This window comes from Odocoileus virginianus, chromosome 29, assembly GCF_023699985.2.
Source record: "Odocoileus virginianus isolate 20LAN1187 ecotype Illinois chromosome 29, Ovbor_1.2, whole genome shotgun sequence".
Taxonomy (NCBI): domain Eukaryota; kingdom Metazoa; phylum Chordata; class Mammalia; order Artiodactyla; family Cervidae; genus Odocoileus; species Odocoileus virginianus.
The window spans coordinates 19,375,888-19,394,141 of NC_069702.1; positions in this window are offsets into that span (position 1 = coordinate 19,375,888).

Here is an 18,254-nt window from a genome sequence, read left to right on the forward strand (position 1 = left end):
AAGCCAAAGTGGTACCCAGCCAGGAAAGAGTCATGTTAGTAATAATAGCATCTTCATTTATTTCATGATTTAATACTTGAGTGTTTTCTCCTCTTTTAATGCACATGTATACCATGATGTTCCTTCCCTAGGAAGATGACGCCAAAGGCTTCCCATTAACCCTGTCCTTGGTTTTGTTTTTCCAGAAGTGTCTATGGACTTGGATTGATTAAATCACAGTTTTCAGTCTCCTAGTGACCTCCAGGAATTGGAAGCATCAGAGTGAAACTGTGTATTGTCTGTATATTCACTTGCTGTGAAATATGCATGAGCACATGTATTTATTCAATTCCAAATTCTTAGTGTGCATCTACTAGGTAGCAGGCACTGCTTTGGTGCTATAGATGTACAAATCTCTCTCTATAAAAGTTGTGTCTCTGTGTTTATTATCCTGTAATATCACCTGTTATCCAGAGGTCAGACTAATGGCGGCCCCAAGCATCCAGAACATAAATTGGAAAAAAACAGTGAGAGAGGCTTAAAGCTGCAGCATGCTGAAAACTTTATTCTGCAGGAAAGACAGAATTGCCCTCAGGCAGTTGCTCAGAACAACTGTGTGTATCAGGCAGCAGATGATTGCAGCAGGACTCACTGACCGCACAAGAAATGATAGCTGACAGCAGAAGAAAGAGAAAAACTCGTGGGAGTGGCATGATTTCTTTTGAATTCTTCTTAGTTGTTCAGCACAGTGATCTGAGCCATTTACTTTAGCAGAAAGCAACCACAAGGGCCCCAGTAACCTTTGAGAGCAGGATTGCGTTAAACAGGACCATAATTGATGATCATAATGCTACTAGCTTGAATTTCCATAGCTTTTCTTTTCTTTTTTTTTAAATACAGTTCTTTGTATTATGTGTAACATCGCATTAAGTCAACACAAAATCCTTCTGGCAGCACACATCAGAACACATCAGGATATTTGCATGTATAACTGAATCACTTTGCTCTACACCTGAAACTAACACAATATTGTAAATCAACTACAGTGGTAGTGGGTTAGTTGCGAAGTCATATCCGACTCTTGTGACCCCATGGACTGTAGCCCACAAGGTTCCTCTGTGCATGGGATTTCCCAGGCAAGAATACTGGAGTGGGTTGCCATTTCCTTCTCTAGGGTATCTTCCTGACCCAGGGATTGAACCTGTGTCTCCTGTGGCTCCTGCATTGGCAGGCGGATTCTTTACCACTGAGCCACCTGGGAAACCTATATATCTATATCTATATCTATATCTATATCTGTATCTATCTATCTATCTATCTATCTATCTATCTATCTATCTATATCTCCATTTATTTCCTTTATATATATAAAGGAAATATTTAGTTATGAGAAAGAAGGACATCCTGCCTTTTGTGACAACATGAAATTTCGAGGGCATTATGCTGAAGTGAAATAAATTAGAGAAAAACAAATTCTATGTGATCTTACTTATATGTGGAACTGATAGAAATAGAGTAGACCTGTGGTTGTCAAGGGTTTGGAGGTTGGAGAAATAGGAAGGTCAGAGGGTACAAACTTCCAGTTATAAGCTAAATAACTTCTGGAGTTCTAATATAGAGAATAGTGACTATAGTTAATGCTACTGTATTATATACTTTAAACTTGCTAAGAGAAGAGATCTTAAATGTTCTCATCATAAACACACACACACATATATACACAAAGATAGCTATGAGGTGATGGATGTGTTCACTAACTTTACTGTGATAATCATTTCAAATATATACATATATCAAATTATCACACGTATACCTTAAACTTACATGTTTATTATATCTCAATAAACCTGGAAAAATTGCCAGCCTTGTTTATTAGAACATTATGTGTATGGCATATGTTCTTTTTTCACAGTGCTGAATGGGGATTTTGGTATGTGCATTTTAAAAAGATTTTTAAAGCTTCTGGAAAGATTAGGACACTTTAAATTAATCTCTTACCAGTTATAAATGAGAATTCCCAGTTCCCTGAACTCTCACCAACACTGGTCTTACCATATTTAAAAAAGCTTTGCTAATTTAATAATTAAACATAGTATTTGTCTTAATTTGATTTTCCTTGATTGTTAGAGAGGTTAAACATTTGTCTGTATGTTATTGCCTATTTATATTTATTTTCCTAATGAAGTTATATTTTTAGCTTATTTTTTTCTATTGGCTTGTTAGACTTCTTTAAAAATTGACTGAAGTAGCTTTTCATGTATTGAGAATAAAATCATGTACCTCTTGTACATGTTGGAAATATTTTTCTCAAATTGCTGTTTGCCTTTTTGCATTTCACATTATACTTTCTAAAGAGTTTACAATTTTTATTTAATCAAAATTTCAATCCTTTTAGAAATGGTATCTGCTCTTCAGGCCATGCTTTGAAAGTCTTTCATTCAATATTATGTAAATATTCAAGTATATATTTCCATGCTTTTAGAGTTTGATTTAAAATTTTTACACTTTAATTCTATTAGGAATTTCTTTCATTATCACGGAGAGACGAAGCCAGGGATGATGTTCAAAATATTTAACAACCAGTATGCCCTGAGTGCTGACCAATCAGAATGAATGTCAGTCATGGAAACTGGTCAGACTGGTAGTTTTTTTTTTTGTTGAATATCAGCCCTGGATGAAATTGATTCTTTTCCCCAAATGATCAGCGGTTAGCCCAACACATATTACATCTTTTGCTCATTGATTTAAAATGCCTCATTTATCCTATGTTAAATATTTTAAAAATTAGAATCTCTTTCTGAAGTTTACTATTGACTTTCCATTACATGGCTGCCTGCTCTACCTATTCATAGTAAGGCAGTCAATTCAACACTGTTTTTGGTTAGTGTAGCTTCAGAAAACATTTGACTATCCAGTAGAACATTTTATTAACCTCTTTTCAAATTAACTGTGACTAGCAGGTAAGAAAGGGTGTCACCACCTTGACATTTGATCTTCAGGAGGTAATACAGCTGCTCTTACACAATGGGAGCAAGAAAGAATATTTTGCTCTTAAGTGTTCCATTGGGACATCTTCTGAGGCTCCCATCCCGGTTTCAAAGATATATGGACAACACCTACAGCAGTTATATAAATATTAATACACACACACATATATGTGCATTCCTTTTCATATTTTTTCCATTATGATTTATCACAGGGTATTGAATATAGCTTCCTGTACTGTATAGTAAGACCTTCTTTATCCATTCTGTGTTTAGAATCAGTTCAGTTCAGTTCAGTTCAGTTCAGTCGCTCAGTTGTGTCTGACTATTTGCGACCCCATGAATCGCAGCACACCAGGCCTCCCTGTCCATCACCAACTCCTGGAGTTTACTCAAACTCATGTCCGTCCAGTCAGTGATGCCATCCAGCCATCTCATCCTCTGTCGTCCCCTTCTCCTCCCGCCCCCAATCCCTCCCAGCATCAGGGTCTTTTCCAATGAGTCAGCTCTTCACATCAGGTGGCCAAAGTATTGGAGTTTCAGCTTCAGCATCAGTCCTTCCAATGAACACCCAGGACTGATCTCCTTTAGGGTGGACTGGTTGGAACTCCTTGCAGTCCCAGGGACTCTCAACAGTCTTCTCCAACAGGATAGTTCAAAAGCATCAACTCTTCAGTGCTCAGCTTTCTTCACAGTCCAACTCTCACATCCATACATGAGCACTGGAAAAACCATAGCCTTGACTAGATGGACATTTGTTGGCAAAGTAATGTCTCTGCTTTTTAATATGCTATCTAGGTTTAGAATAGTTTGCATCTCTTAACCCCAAACTCTGAATCCTTCCCACCCCCATGATGTTTTCCATAGTGGCTACACCAGTTTACCTTCCCACCAACAGTGTAGGAGGGTTCCCTTTTCTCCACACCCTCTCCAGCATTTATTAGTTGTTGACTTATTAATGATGGCTATTCAGATCAATGTGAGGTGGTATCTCACTGTAGTTTTGATTTGCATTTCTTTAATAATTAGTGATGTTGAACATCTTTTCATGTGTCTGTTGGTCATCTGTATGTCTTCTTTGGAGAAATATGTATTTAGGTCTTCTGCCCAGTTTTTAATTGGGCTATTAGTTTTTCTTTGTTGTTGAGTTGTATGGACTCTTTGTATATTTTGGAAATTAAGCCCTTGAATCCTTTGCAAATATTTTTTCCCAGTCTGAAGATTGTATTTTCTTTTTGTTTATGATTCCCTTTGCTGTGCAAATGCTTGTAAGTTTGGTTAGGTTCCAGATGTTTATTTTTGCTTTTATTTCTATTGCTTTAGGAAACTGACCTATGGAAACATTGGTTTAATTTATGTCAGATAATGTTTTTGCCTATTCTCTCTTCTAGGAGTTTTATGGTGTAATGTCTTATAATTTATAATTAAGCCCATAGAGCTTTTATGGACTTAATTGTAAATTAGCTTTGATTATATGAAGTCTCCCTGTGTATTAGAGATATAGATTAACTACAAAAAAGGATTTTCTTGAATTTTAAGTTAAATGAAAATGAGTTATTTAAAACTGTCCTACCCCCATCATTTCCTGAAGTTTTCCCCCATATACAATGTAGCCTGTGTAGATAACACACTTTTACAATAAGAACCTTCAATTTCATGAAACTCATAGTTCTCTATGAAGACTCTGCCCAGGTAATGACAAAATTAGGGATGAAGCTACAGGCAAAGCCAAGTTTGGCAACTAGAGTCTACTATAGGCCACATGTGAAGTACTTGGAAATAACTGATCAAATGCCAGGAAATGTTCCTTACCTTTGGGACATTAATAAGATTAATTTGATGTAGATTTTTTACTTGTGAAATTTATGCTTGTTTTTGGTAAAAAATTAAAACTACACAGAAGGCCTTCCCACACTGCAATCTCACTTCCAGAGTTTTCTGCTCTTAACAAATGTCTCCTGTATCCTTCAGAAAGTTTATGTATATACAGAAAAATATAGAATATCCCTTAAAATACCTTCTCCATACCACTTTTCACACGGGATTATCCTGAATGTGATGGCTTCCATCTTGCTCTGTCAATTAACAAATTGACAAATCAAGCCTTAGACCTTTTTTTACATAGCTGTGTTTATATCTGTTACTCTATTGTACACAGTAGTGTGCTATGTACATATGCCATAATTTATTTACTAGTTTCTTTTGATGCTCATTTGGTTGTTTCCAAGGTTTTGTTCTCAGAAAAAATACTGCAGTCTGCATTCTTGTATTTATGTTTATGTGGATTGTTCAAGATATTTGTGGATAAAATCTCTGAATAAATTCTTGCAGTAGAAAGTATGTGCATTTAAAATTTTGGTAGGTATTTCCAGGAACCAATTTATTTCCTTATGAATAGAGTATAAAAACGTGTGGGCCGAGTAGAGTATAAAAATGTGTGGGCCCAGATGCGTGACCTGAATCTAATCATGAGGAAACATTGGGCAAAGCAAACTAAGGCACATTCTTAAGATGAAACAAAACAAACATTTATCTTTAAAAGTGTCAAGTTCTTGTTAAAATAAAAATGGAAAAAAGGAAATACAAAAGCAATATTTTAATAATAAATGAGGTTGGTTGGCATGGACAAAAACAGAAAAAGAAAGTCTTTCAGCCGTTCATTGTGGTCTGTGATATTGGTTGTGGACTTGTCATGTAGGGCCTTTGTTATGTTGAGGTATATTCACTCTATGCACTTTGTTGAGTATTTTTGTCGTGAATGGATGTTGAATTTTGTCAAGTACTTTTTGTGCATCTATTTAGATGATCATATTTCTGTCTTTCATTTTGTTCATGTGGTGTGTCACATTGATTGATTTGTGGATGTTGATCCATTCTTGAGTCTCTGGAATAAATCCTACTCATTCATACCAAAAAATAAAATGAAAAAAGTGTCAAGGTCTTGAAAATGACAGAAAGACGGCATCATTTCAGACTGCTAGAAACTAAAGAGGCATGACAAATAAATGCAGCGTATGGTTCCAGACTGGATCTTCTTGCTATAAAAGACTTATTGGGAAAACTGGTTAAACTTGAAAGGGGTTTGTGGATTAGATGGTTGTGATGTACTAATGTTAATTTTCTGATTTTGATAGGTATTTTGGGGCTACATAGGCTAATTATCTTGTTTGGTGGCTCAGACAGTTCAGAATATATCTTCAATGCTGAGACCTGGGTTCTATCCCTGGGTTGGGAACATTCCCTAGAGGAGGGCATAGCAACCCATTCCAGTATTTTTGCCTGGAGAATCCCCATGGACAGAGGGGCCTAGCAGGCTACAGTCTATGGGGTTGCAAAGAGTCAGACACGACTGAATGACTAAACACAACACAGCACATCTTATTTATAGGAAATATATACTAAGGTATTCAGAGGTGATGGGTATCATTTTGGCAGTTTCTTAAACAGTTGAGAAAAAAAGTTCTTTTACTATATTTGCAACTTTTCTATAGATGTGAAATTGTTCAAAATAAAAATCTAAAAAAATATACAAAAGAAAAAATTTATAGGGTAATTTAAAATGCATATTTTATTAAAAATTTGCTCACCGAAGAGATCAGATTTATGCAGTTTCAAACTAGAGTGCTATACTAAGCTTTCAGAATTATATGAGTGAATAATTTAAAAATAACTAAAAAAATAGAATTATTTTACAAATTGCATTAGTAGACAATAATTCTATATGATTTCCTTTTTTGAGTTGTAGCTCTTTCATAGTTTTCCTTAGGAAATTGTTTCTAATATTTCAATCAGTCTTAATATTTGGGATATGTTGTTAGTTATTCATTTCTCTTGCTCTAATTTACCTGTTTTTCCTGATTTAATTTCATTTAATCATATTAAATAATATCTCCCATTTCCTTTTAAAAGTTATTTTGTTTTGTCCATTTCTTACATACTCCTTAATTATTTCTTGCATGAATGTCCCTTCATAGCTATATATTTTCATATGTGCCCACATTAGAAAATGATAGTGTTGTTTGATATTAAAAAGTTCAGTATTCTTGTTGGTTAGTAAAGCTTTATGCATGTATGAGTTATTGAAATAATTATTTACAAGACTTAATGTGATTTTGTTATTTTTATCATGAATGTAAGTAGTAATATATTTCAATTTAGATATGATTTAATGCAACTCTTTTGTTTGATAAAATATAATCTCTGTAAATAATTATTGCTCACATTCTTCACTGATGACCATTCATTAGTAATTTTTCAAAATAATTCTGACAGTTTTACATGTCACATATTATTGAGTAATCTGTAAAATGAACTTGTTTATTTGGAAAAGACAGCATCATTTCATAGTTGCATGGACACTATTATGATGCGATGTAGCAGCAATAAAAATATTAACAGTTGTTATGTCTGGGTTGTAGGAAGTTCTATTTTTCTCCTTTTGCTTACCTCTATTTACAGATTTACTTATAATAACCACATACTGATTTGTTTAAAAAATAAATAACATTTCAAACACAGTGTGTTTTTCAACAGGGGCTTCCTTGGTGGCTCACTCATAAAGAATCCATCTGCCCATGTAGGAGACGCAGGAGATGTGGGTTCAATCCCTGGGCTGGGAAGATCCCCTGGAGAAGGAAATGGCAACTCTCTCCAGTATTCTTGCCTGGGAAATCCCATGGACAGAGGAGCCTGGTGGGCTACAGCCCAAGGAGTCACAAAAAGTTGGACACGACTGAGCATGCATGTACACATGCATGTGTTTCTCAAAGAATTCAGAGGAGACCCATGAAAAGAGAGGTGAAGGGAGTGTGGGAGTGTGGCCAACAGTTCGCAGTTCTGTTCCTTCCCTGGTTCTTAAGGGAGCTGAGCAAAAATAATTCTTATGTTCTTTACTCTTTCTAAGAATGCATTATTTAAGTAGATTAACACATTTATTTTTCCATATGAAAAAGAAACACGAGCTCTGGAAACTTTCTACTTGCAAATAGTCTTTTGGTTTTTTTCCTGACCATAGGAATATGCACTCTGAAGTGAATACACTAAGCATCTGTATTAGTTTGCTAGGGCTGCCATAAATATGCACAGACTGGGTGGTTTAAACAACAAATTTGGTTTGTCACAATTCTGGAGGCTAGAACTCTCAGATCAAGGTGTTGGCAAAGTTGTTTCCTTCTCATAGCTGTCTTTGCCATGTGTGTTCACATAGTCTTTCCTCTGTTGGTGTCCATGTCCAAATTTCTGCCTTTTATAAGTGTCTGGTGAGTGTATGCTGCTCAGTTCTGTCTCATCACAACAAAGATTTGAAGTGACGGACATTAAAGCCCTCGGCGCGTCACAGCTCTCGGGTCTTGGACAGACTGTGTTACAGCTCTCAGGTCTCGTGTTATAGCTCTTAGACAAATCAGTGTTACAGCTCTATTTTATTTAGAAAATAGCAGGAGAATCCATCCTCCAGGTGTGAGGGCATGCCGACCCAAAGATGCGAACCAGCGCGTGGGAGAGAGAGAGAGAGAGCCCTTTGGCTCTTCTTTTTACATGTTTTTCCCTCCCCTGGGCCTGCCCTATGTAAATTGGGCTAGCCAGGAGTGCTGTTTATTCTACCTGAGGCCCTCACTCAGGTCCTCAGACCTTCCTTTGTTCTATTTTCATGGGCTTTTCCCTTCCTTGTCTTTTAGCCACCGCCATTCTGAACTCCTGTTTCCTATTCTAACTACCAACATTAGGATTAAGGATGCTAGTCATGTTGTATTAGGGCCCATCCTAATGATCTTATGTTATCTTAATTGTCTCTGTAAAGATCCTATCTCAACGTGCAATCACATTTTGAGATACTGGGGGTTAAGATCTCAGCATATGAATATTTGTTGTCGTCGTTCAGTTGCAAAGTCATGTCTGACTCTTTGTGACCCCATGGACTGCAGTACGCCAGGCTTCCCTGTCCTTCACCATCTCCTGGAGTTTGCTCAAACTCATGCCCATTGAGTCAGTGATGCCATCCAACCATCTCATCCTCTGTTGCCCCCTTCTCCTTCTGCCTTCAGTCTTTCTCAGTGTCAGTGTCTTTGCCAGTAAGTCAGCTCTTTGCATCAGGTGGCCAAAGTATTAGAGCAATAGCTCCAGCATTAGTCCTCCTAATGAATATTTGAGGTTGATTTCCTTTAGGATTGACTGGTTTGATCTCCTTTATGTCCATGGGATTCTCAAGAGTCTTCTCCTGCACCACACTTTGAAAGCATCAATTCTTCGGCACTCAACCTTCTTTATATATTTAAATATTTATGAATATTTGGAGGGGCACAATTCAGCGAGATGGTTAGATAGCATCACTAACTCAATGGACATGAACTTGAGGAAACTCTGCAAGACAGTGGAGGACAGGGGAAAGCCTGGTGTGCTGCAGTCCATGGGGTTGCAAAGATTCAGATATGACTTATTGATTGCACAACAGCCATTCACTCTATAAAAGCATCTGAAAAACATGCCTATCAGTTCAGATACTCTTTGGTTCCGTAACCATACATGGCTCATATAGAGTGAGTTAGGGACTCTTTTCATAATGAAAAGTTGGAAACTTCTACCCAGAGAAATGCACATACACAGTGAATTTCACATCAGGGAGTTTACAGATGTCCCCTGGCCCCTGCCATATCACCCTGTCTATGGATCCCTATGGTTTGATCACCTGGTGCAGGCGTGCTAAGTCTCTACAGTTGTGTCCGACTCCTTGTGACCCCATGGACTGTAACCCAGCAGACTCCTCTGTCCATGGGATTCTTCAGGCAAGAATATTGGAGTGGGTAACCCTGCCCTCCTCCAGGGGATCTTCCTGACCCAAGAATCGAACCTGTGTCTGTTATGTCTCCTGCCTTGGCAGGTGGGTCTTTCACTACCAGCACCACCTGGGAAGCCTCAGGTACTGATGCTATTAAAACCACAAAGTCAGGGAATTCACTGATCAGATCCATCAGACTGGTTGTTTGTAAGTCACAAAACTTCAGAGTTAGCCAGTAATAAATTACAGTTTTAGATCTTTTGCTTCAATGTTTATAGTCCATTGACTATAAGCTTGATACCTCAAGGAATTGAAAGCAGTTCTCACTCTACCAAAATCAATCTCCAGGTGCCTGCCAGCAACTCTCCTGCATGACTGGAGCAGTTCTCTTGGTTTCCAAAGATGTTTCTTGACACCAGATTTTAAGGATACACCGATAGTGAGGGAGGCCAGGCCTACTCTCAGGTGGTCCTGGGTTTGGACCTCTTAAGAATGAAAGGAGGTGGCCACACCAGATTACATCTGGAGCTTCCTTGGAGATGTAGTCGGGCTTTGACTAATCAGTGGATAGGGAGATCATAGGCTAATTAGGTTGATTTCCGTTTCAGACCTTCTTCCACCTAAAACATGAAGTCCTTTGGTGCTCGAAGCTCAAAAGGAACTTAATATTACTTGAGGCTGAGTCAGATTTCTGAGGGCTGGGCCTCTTAACTATTCCTGTGAAGTGAGCAGGATATACTGTTAGTATTTGTAAAAATATTTATTTATTTATTTGGCTGCGCCTGGTCTTAGTTGTGGCATGTGGGGTCTTTAGTTGTAAGATTCTCAGTTACAGCATGCGAACACTTACTTGTAGCATGTGAGATCTAGTTCTCTAACCAGGGATCGAACTGGGACCACATGTATTGGGAGCACAGAATCTTAGCCACTGGACCACCAGGGAAGTCCCCTTTAGCATTGTTTTTGCTTATAAATAAAGACAAGGGAAAAATCTGTTCCAGCTTTTATAGAAGTGAGCTCGAGGTGGGCCCTATACCAAGTATATGTAGCTTCCCATAGAATATATGGACTGGAATGAATGTTTAGACCCGGTGCAGAGAATATTTTGATGACCCTGTTTTTTTCTGGTACATTAGGTAAATGTGTCCATCTGAGTCCAGTTACTACTTTTTGTGTTGTTAGCACAACAGTTTGGCAGGGTTTGTGAGTCAGGAAAAATTTGATATTCGGGTTTAGTTTGTTTCAGCCTTCTGAAACATCATGTGGTTCTTTCCAGCTTTTATTTTAAAGTTCATTTAGATTTGATTTAAGTCCATTGTCAAAACAAAATTGAAAATGCTTATTCAATAACACAGTGCCTCTGGAAATCAGCTAATTCCACATTATATAGCTACATCAAAATTCTGTACATAAGCCAAAAATATCATGAAGGAAAAAGCTTGCTAATCTACCAGAAATTCTTTAATTAAATTATAAATTTTTAATGTATCTTTGGTTTTGTGTGAGTGTATTTTATTTTCTTTGTCCTTTTTAATTGCAGTGTGGCTGATTTACGATATTGTGTTAGTTTCAGGTGTACAGCCTAGTGATTCAAAAACTTTATCGATTATACTCCATTTAAAGGTATTAAAATATATGAGCTGTATTTCCTATGCTGTACAATATGTCCTTGCGGCTTATTTATTTTATGCACAGTAGTTTGTACATTTTAATCCCCTGTCCCATCTTGCCTCTCCTCTCTCCCCTCTCCTCAGTGATAGCCACCAGTTTGTTCTCTATATCTGTGAGTCTGTTTCTGTTTTACTATATTCATTTATTAGTTCTAATATAAAAAAAGGAGAAAAAAGTGACCATAGACTCCATAATCAAAACCAGTATACAGTCTCTTTCTCCTTATACATTTGTCTTTTTCATATGATATATGTGTAAACCTCCTTGGGAAAATTATATTACTCCATTGGTGACTGAATAAGTGAAAGAATAAAGATGGTTCAAAATTAAAAAAAAACAATATGTGGTACACACACACACACACCTATCAGAATACTACTCAGCCATAAAAAAGAATGAAAGTTTGCCATTTGCAACAGCATGGCTGGACCTGGAGGGTGTCATGCTTAGTGAAATAAGTCAGGCAGAGAAACACAAATACTGTATGATAGCACTTTTATGTGGAATCTAAAAAACAGATTTTTCCCTTGTCTTTGTTTATAAGCAGAGACAATGCTAAAGGCACCAGCGGCTGAGGCTCTGCTCCCAATACAGGGATCCCCGGCTCGGCCCCTGGTTGGAGAACTAGGTCGCAGGTGCTGCAGCTAAGTCTCCCACAGCTAAAGATCCTGCGTGCCATAACCAAGACTTGGTGCAGCCAAATAAATAAATATTAAAAACAATTACTAAAGGCATCTAATGCTGCTCACTTTGTGGGACTGGTTAGAGACCTCAGAAATCTGGCTCAGCCTCAAGTATCTTCAGTTTTGGGTACAGATGTCAAGAGTTCCTTACAAGTGGCTTTTTTTTTTCTTTACAGAAAACTACTCAAATTTTATTCAGATTTCATCAGTTTTTCCACTAATGTCTTTTTTCTGTTCCAGGAGCCAATACAAGATAACCACATTTTCTTTAGAATGCATTTTCTTTTATAAAGTGATTTTTGTTATTCCCATATTTTATAATAATTGCTGACTGGTAGAAATCCTGACCATGCTTATGTGTATGTTTATGGATTTTCTTCCCCTCTTCTTTGGGAGAATAGCAAAAATAATCCTATGGGATTCGGAGTCACACTGGCCTGAGTTTTAATTCTTAATTTTCTACTTAATTTTGTGGGGTACCAGTAAGGTCATCTAAATTCTCTAAACTTCAGTTTCATCTGTAATATGGTATTAATAATGATAAAAAAATAACACCTACCTCACTGAGTTGTAAGGACTAAATGTGAGTATACAGTGAACTATGATAATGATTCTTGGTTACTATTACTTACTATCTAATGACAATATTAAAGAAAAGAGAATTATCTAGAGAGCAGATGGTCAAAGATGATTTTAAAAATTGGAGGAGAAGAAATGGCATGGAAAAGCCACAAATTGGAAAAACTCACTCAAAAACAAGCCGCATTTGATTACTGAGTAAAATTAAGAAGCTTTCCTATTTCTTGCCAGCATATTTAGATGAAAATGTGTAACATGGGGCCAGTTTTGTTACTTGGCATGTTTCTGGCCATTTGTAAAAAAAAAAAAAAAAAATGTTCAGCAGCTGTTGTTCTGGGAGGCATATGGATGGATGACATTATGAATTGTATTTTTCAGATGGAGAAACTGAGGCACCCCGTGTTTTTAATTGTTTTTCCACATCGATGAATTATTGCATTTGAAATGATAGCACCCAAGTATCTTCTGCCTTCCAGCTACGCGCTGCAGAAAGGAATTGTCAGTGGATGAGCTGGTAAAAATGGGGAGCTTCCTGTGAGGGAGGCCAGCTGAAGAGTCGTGCTTTTGTGTCTGGTACAGATGGCCAACTGGTAGTGCTGGGCTCCCCTCCCCTGCAGCCACCCACCCTCAAGTGACAGCTTTTTGCATTTCCTTGTCTAATTAAACCACCAACAGAGAATGCCAGTTATAGGCTTGCATGACACCTCTGAATATTAAGTAGGTTTTGTAATTAATTATTTTTTGAAAGGCTTGATCCTCCATAATTAAAAAAAAATCTTTGAGAATTAATAATAGGTGAACACGATACATAGACTAAAAACACTATGAGCAACAGCTTGGCAGGGAGGGAACAACTTTGCCTCCAAGATAGTGTCTCTATTGATCAGCCTTGGATGGTCTGAATACTCCCAATACTAACATCACGATGTGTTTCTTCTCTTTTCTATATTCCCGTGCACCCAAGTGGAACCAATTGCTTCTGCACAGGATAAGATATAAAAATGCAGATAACTTAAATAACTTATTGCCCAACAAGGCTGCCTGTGTCGTACATGAGAATACATCGCAAGCAGCTGCCTGCCTCTTGTTGCCCTCTGGGTTAGTTATGACAGCAATGCTGTTTAGTAACTTTTTCGCCTTTTTGTGCTGATGGCGACACTAAGGCCAGATGATGGATGCTGGTATAATCTTGAAATCAGAGGCATGGAAAGAGCACCTTTGATCAGGTGTTCTTATTCTCCTATGGCGAGCTTGTAGGGTGTAGCGTAGCTGGCCCACCCCAGAGGACAGTCCAATATGCCACCGCTGTTTAGATGCAGGGTCTGCTGTTTTGCCCTTGAGGAGTTGGGCAGCTGCAGAAGCAGGAACTTGCTGCTGGGGGTTACTCTGCCTCTGGGCCTGGTGTTGTGTAATGTTGCTTTTTTTGGTGAGGGCTTTTTATTTTTATTGTTTAGTTTTGGCTGCGTAGGGTCTTAGTTGCAGTCTGCAAGCTCAGTTGCCCCATTGCATGAAGCATCTTAACTCCCTGACCAGGGATCAAACCCGCGTCCCCTGCCTTGGAAGGTTGATTTTTAACCACTGGATCACCAGGGAAGCCCGGGTAGAGGCTTTTTTTAAGCTAAGTCTGTTCAGTCTAGATTGTAGACTGCCAAAACTAGATAGTACAGGCATGCTGTAATTCATGGGGTCATAAAGAGTCGGACACGAATTAGGGACTCAACAGCCACCACAGCAACAGATGTTTAGCCAGCAACAGCTGGGGAAGGATTGATGGAGTTAGGTGAGCAAAAATGGGAGAGGGATCATACTCACATTTTTATTTAAAGGAAACTTCCTGCCCTTACCTTTCGCCAGGTCTCACTCTCCTCCCATCTTCACTTGGGATTCTCAGGACAAGGACTGGCCACGTGTCCTGATTTTGCATTTTTGTTTTAGTGGTTGGCACCAGTGTTGTTTTGCTTAGATTTCAACTTTGAGAACAGCAGGATCATGCCTCAGCAGAGTAGAATTTTAGATCTGGGAGGTATCTTGGGAGTTCTGGACCAGCCCTGGAAAGTCTTGAATCTTTAAGATTCTGAGAAGATTTCAAGGTGCCTTCCAGGGGTTTGACTTTTTGTTAGATGAACCCAGAAGTCCTATCTGGCTGAGAAACTTAGATGTAAAGGTAATGTCTGAAGATGGTATTCATCATAATAAGTAATTTGTATTGACTGATGCACACTCTATAAGCTTTGTCTTTTGACATTTTAGTTAATTTTTTAACAGGTAATAATCTGCATGTATTTTAATAGGTAACACATCACAATGCATAATTATGAGATATTTGATAACAATTTTCCCTCTCCCCTCCACTGAGTTACCACCTCCCAAAGAAATAAGTAATAACTGCTTCCCATGTGGCACTACTGATTAAGAACACTCCTGTCAAAGCAGGAGATGTAAGAGACGTGGATTCGGTCAGGAAGATCCCCTGGAGGAGGACATGGCAACCCACTCCAGTATTCTTGCCCAGAGAATCCCATGGACAGAGACCTGGCAGAGTCCATGGGATCACAAAGAGACAGACACGACAAAAGCAACTTAGCACGTATGTTCAGTTCAGTTCAGTCGCTCAGTCATGTCCAACTCTTTGCAACCCCATGAACTGTAGCATGCCAGGCCTCCCTGTCTATCACCAACGCCTCGAGTCCACCCAAACCCATGTCCATTGAGTCGGTGATGCCATCCAACCATCTCATCCTCTGTCGTCCCTTCTCCTCCTGCCTTCAATCTTTCCCAGCATCAGGGTCTTTTCAAATGAGTCAGCTCTTTGCATCAGGTGGCCAAAGTGTTCAGCTTCAACATCAGTCCTTCCAATGAACACTCAGGACTGATCTCCTTTAGGATGGACTGGCTGGATCTCCTTGCAGTCCATGGGAATCTCAAGAGTCTTCTCCAACACCACAGTTCAAAAGCATCAATTCTTTGGTGCTCAACTTTCTTTATAGTCCAAATCTCATACCCATACATGACTACTGGAAAAGCCATAGCTTTGACTAGACAGACCTTTGTTGACAAAGTAATGTCTCTGCTTTTTAATATGCTGTCTAGGTTGGTCATAACTTTCCTTCCAAGGAGTAAGCATCTTTTAATTTCATGGCTACAATCACCATCTGCAGTGATTTTGGAGCCCAGAAAAATAAAGTCAGCCACTGTTTCCCCATCTATTTGCCATGAAGTGATGGGACAAGATGCCATGATCTTAGTTTTCTCAATGTTGAGCTTTAAGCCAACTTTTTTCACTCTCCTCTTTCATGTTCATCAAGAGGCTCTTTAGTTCTTCTTCATTTTCTGCCATAAGGGTGGTGTTATCTGCATATCTGAGGTTATTGATATTTCTCCCTGCAATCTTGATTCCGCTTCCTCTAGCCCAGTGTTTCTCATGATGTACGCTGCCTATAAGTTAAATAAGCAGGGTGACAATATACAGCCTTGACGTACTCCTTTTCCTATTTGGAACCAGTCTGTTGTTCCATGTCCAGTTCTAACTGTTGCTTCCTGACCTGCATACAGGTTTCTCAAGAGGCAGGTCAGGTGGTCTGGTATTCCCATTTCAGAATTTTCCACAGTTTATTGTGATCCACACAGTCAAAGGCTTTAACATAGTCAGTGTACACTATCCATTTTTTGTATGTTCTCTCAGATTTTTGGAGAAGAAATCTAGTGTCAGAGAAGACTCTTGAGAGTCCCTTGGACTACAAGGAGATCAAACCAGTCAATCCTAAAGGAAATCAGTCCTAAAGATTCACTGGAAGGACTGATGCTGAAACTGAAGCTCCAGTACTTTGGCCAGCTGATGCGGAGAACTGACTCATTAGTTCCCCTGATGCTGGGGAAGATTGAAGGCTAGCGGAGAAGGGGATGACAGAGGATGAGATGGTTGGATGGCATCACTGACTTGATAGACATGAGTTTGAGTAAACCGTGGGAGTTGGTAATGGACAGGGAAGCCTGGCGTGCTGCAGCCCATGGGGTCGCAAAGAGTTGGACGCGACTGAGCATCTGAACTGAACTAACTGAACTCAGATTTTTATGCATAAAAAAGAAAGTCTGAATATAAACATATATATTTTCCATTTCCTGGCCAAGTGGTAACACATTACACATTGTTCTTTGTTTCATGTGTTGTTTTTACTTAATTCTCACAGCAGTCTTATGTGGAATGAGCTATTATTACCCCATTTTACAATTAGAATTAAGCTCTAGCTGAGTAACTTGCCCAGGGCAATGTAGCAGGGTGGAGGCGCTGGGATAACCCCCGACTGTCTAACTTGATCAGCCGTGATCTCAATCACTAGGCTGTCCTGCCTGGCTGGGACTGGTACGGACTCCCAGGAGTGCCTGCTGATTTGTACAAATTCCCTGGAGGCTCAGGTCAATGCTGGCTCCTAACCACAGACTCCAGCCAACAATGTGGGAAGGTGGCAAAACTTCATTCTGAATCAGTTGGTATTTCTTTCTTTCTTTTCAATGAAATAATGATTTTTTTTAAAAAATTGTGGCCAGATACATATAACAAAATTGGCCATCTCAACCATTCCATGGACAGTGGAGCCTGGCAGGCTACATACAGTCCATGGGGTTGCTGGAGTCAGACACAAACTTAGTGACTAAACAACAACGAAGCATTTTAAAGTGTACAGTTTAGTGGCATTAAGTTTACATAATTATGAAACCAGTCTCCAAAACTCATTTCATCTTCCTAAACTGAAATTCTGTATCCTTTAGACAGGAACTCGCCATGTCTCTCCCCACAGTGACCCGGCCCCTGGTAACCTTGGTCCTACTTTCTGTCATGTAAGTGGGATGATATTGTATTTGTCTTTTTGTGATAGACTTATTTTGCTTAGCATAGTGTCTTCAAGTTTTATTCATGCTGTAGTATGTGCTTTTGTTTTTAAGGCAGGATAACATTCCATTGTTTGTAAGCACAGCATTTTGTTTATTCATCCACCCCTTGGTGGGCACTTGAATTGCTTCCACTTTTTGGCTGAGGTGAATAATGCTGCTGTGAACATAAATGGACTCATATCTGTTGCGTTTCTGCTTTCAATTCTTTTGGGTACAAAGTGAAATTGTTGGATCGTATAGTAGTTCTGGAGGAGGAAATGGCAACGCACTCCAGTATCCTTGCCTGGAGAATCCCATGGACAGAGGAGCCTGGAGGGCTATACCATGGGGTTGCAAAGAGTCGGACACGACTAAAGTGACTTAGCACATAGTAGTTCTGGGCTTCCCTGTGGCTCAGATGGTAAAGAATCCGCCTGCAGTGTGGGAGACCTGGGTTTGGTCTTTGGGTTGGGAAGATCCCCTGGAGGAGGGCAGGGCAACCCACTCCAGTATTCTGGCCTGGATAATCCCATGGACAGAGGAGCCTGACGGGCTACAGTCCATGGGATTGCAGAGTCGGGTACAACTGAAGTGACTAAGTGCACGCGTGCGCGCACGCACGCACACACACACACACACACACACACACAGGGTAGTCCTACTTTTAATATTTTGCAGAAATGCCACACTATTTTCAATTTTGCCATTTCCAATAGT